Below are 3,010 nucleotides of genomic sequence, written 5' to 3'. Positions count from 1 at the left end.
AATTTTATTGCATGAATCGTTCAAAGGGTCATTTTAGATGAAAAAAAAAACGCGGAGTGCTATTAAATTAGAGGGTGGAAATTGGAGATGAAAATGCACCCCTTTCGTTTTTTTAATTGTAGCTCGAAAACGAAGCAAAATTTCGCTATAGTTCATTGTCGTATTCTTTGATCTTTGTGTAGTATTTGATCGACATGGTTCCTCGGTGGAGACATCGGGAGTTCTAATCGAGCCCCACGTTGAGCGCCATGTCGAATTCTTTGATCTGATGTGCCTAATATTTGAGAATTATGGGAAGATTCGACAACCTGGACTCGCCGCGAAGACGTCGAAGCAGAACTTCGAGCCCCACGTCGAGCGTCATGTCGTGGATTGTGATCGTTTGGATTAGAATTATTGGTTTCCTCGACCCGGGTCCGCGGTGGAGACGACAGGAGTTCAAATGGATCGTCACTTTGGGCGCCAGATCGCACTAGGTTCTCAAACGACTGTGGTTTGTGGTGGATATGGCCTACAGGCGTGTGTCTAGGACATGAGCTCGTGGGGGAGATCTCAACGACGTTGGTCGAGCCCCACGTCGAGCGCCGTGTCGGGTTAGACTTTCTAAATAGGGACCACTTAGGCAGTGATCAAATGTTCGGAAATCATGAGAGTGGACGGGCGATGTACCAGAATTGCTTAGATGGAAAGAGCCGGCTACGTCACCTACGACATAGTCGGCTAAGGCGTTTTCGCGTGCCATGGCACCCGAACGAGATGTGCATTACTCCCGCTGGGTACCATTTCGTAGAAATGCTGTGTGTACTGTATCGCCGGCGCCAACCAGTTGGTACGTAGGTATAACCTCGTCCCGAGTATTCGTGGATGACCCACTTCGTGGTAACTCAGCCTGTACGGCACTGTGGCGCCGCCGTGCCGCGTACTACTACGCGCTACCACCTTCGGCTCATCAGACTCTCCATGGAGCACCGAGATAGCGTTTGGGGGGAACGAGGTCTCGTCCAGCTCAGTCTTGATCATCGAATCACGATCTGATTTATTTGTTGTACCTTCTAGGGTACCAATCCTCGTAGCATGGGATTCATCTTACCCTGTACGACAATGTCGGAGCAAGCTCTTTTGCTCCGAAAGTCTTGTAGAAACACTGACTTCACTTTTAATGTGGGTCTCTCGAGGGAGCCCTGGGAAGTAAGAATACTTCTTTAAATTTTGAGTACGCCGCCTCAATGACGTGCGTACTATTGCTTTGAACCCGTAGGTTGCTAAGAAAATGCCTAGTAGGGGTTTGACGAGGAAAGTTGCCTCGGATTTGCAGATCTCGATAGAGTCTGAATGATAGGAGAATCGTAGGAGCCTATGTGTGTACCCTGTATCGGGGTGCGGGTCTCTCGATGGAGCCGGCACAATCGGAGTCAAGGTTTTCGTCGGAGGTTCTCAGCCTCGGACGGTATGCAGGTCTCTAAAGGAGCCTGAAATGTATCGCTGTTTCGATGCAGAGGGCTATCTAACAGGATCTTCGTCTCAGGTTGGGCTATCTCGGGCGGTACGCAGGTCTCTGGAGGAGCCTGGGGTATCGCTGTGTCGATGCAGGAGGCTATCGCACAGGATCTTTGTCGGAGGTGGTCAGTCTCGGACGGTATCGCAGGTCTCTAAAAGGAGCCTGGAGAATTTACCGCTTTTCGATGCAGGAGGCTATCGAACAGGGTGTTCACCTCAGGTTAGGCTACCTCGAGTGGTATGTCTCGTGATGCGAGTAGTGTACTTTAAATTGCCGCGTCAAGGTATGGCAGCCTTGACGGGAGCCTCGTGAAGCGAGCCTGTGAGCTCCAAAAGTTCTTGAGTTTGATGCCAGTGTTTTCACAATAAAACCGTGGAAGATATATTAAAAGATTTGTTGAACAGAATTAACAGACAATAAGTGCTCTTAATTGATACATAAAAGACATTTACTATAGAATATTTATTGTTACATATTGCTCTGTGTCGCTTCAATTGCGCTATGTACTCCCACTAATGAACTGCAAATGTCGGAAGTAGACGTTCGATCGCTTTCCTACTATCTCCATGCTTTTGGCGGACCGCTCGTGAATCGTCCGCCAAAATTTCCAGTAAAAAGCGCCCGTCGTCGCTGTCGACGTCGGATCTCGTTCCCCTCTGGCCTCTCCGGATAGTTGATGTCGGCATCGGGGATTTTGGAGTTTTTTCCCATTTTGTAAAAACTCTATCCGCGGTCTCGGCTTAGGCTACCGAACATCGCATCTAACCGCCAGAGTGGTGGGACCTTCGGAAGACGGTCCTTTCGGCCCAAAGACGGGGAAATTGGAAACATCGGTGAAATTTTCCCCGTCTACGTAAAAGGGTTTACGGAGGTCTTAATACTGGATGGATTAGGTTCAAAAGTGGACTGGTGATACACGGCACGAAGTAGTACCGTGGTTGGATGGTTCGGCTGAGATCGCACGGACACCTTCGGCGGCAGCTAGGAAAACGTGAAATCCTATTATGGCTTAGCTGGCCGTTAGTAGTCGCACGATTCGGCTCGAGTTTGGACATGTTAACCACCTAGGTATGCTCTAGTGTGGTTTTGTGGTTCGGCCGAGATCGAATGAGCGGAACGGCTAAAAACGCGGAAAACGTAAAATCCGCGTTTCCCCGTATAACGGCGTTTTGGCTCATCCGATTCGGACGAAAATTTAGTGAGATAATGCTAGCGACTTGAGGAGTGCTGCATTAAATTTTGACACCGATCGCTCAATAACTTTTGGAGTTATTGGCGATAGCGTCCTTGACCAATTCAAAAGGGTGGTGAAATTTCTAATGGCCATTTCCAAATGTCATCGTGAAGCGTCCCGGGGTTCGACTGCAGGTTGCGAGAGCAGCGGCAGTGGTCACTGCGCGCCGGGATGGCAGACCCAGGCGAGATCGGTCGCGATGCGGGTGACACTGGAAAGGTCGGTGAAATTGGTCTTTAACGCTCTGGGAGCGCTATCGCCGTGAGGATCGATGTCTG

The sequence above is a fragment of the Anoplophora glabripennis genome, unplaced genomic scaffold (assembly GCF_000390285.2).
Source record: "Anoplophora glabripennis isolate ALB-LARVAE unplaced genomic scaffold, Agla_2.0 scaffold1594, whole genome shotgun sequence".
Classification (NCBI taxonomy): domain Eukaryota; kingdom Metazoa; phylum Arthropoda; class Insecta; order Coleoptera; family Cerambycidae; genus Anoplophora; species Anoplophora glabripennis.
This window is presented reverse-complemented; position numbering follows the sequence as displayed.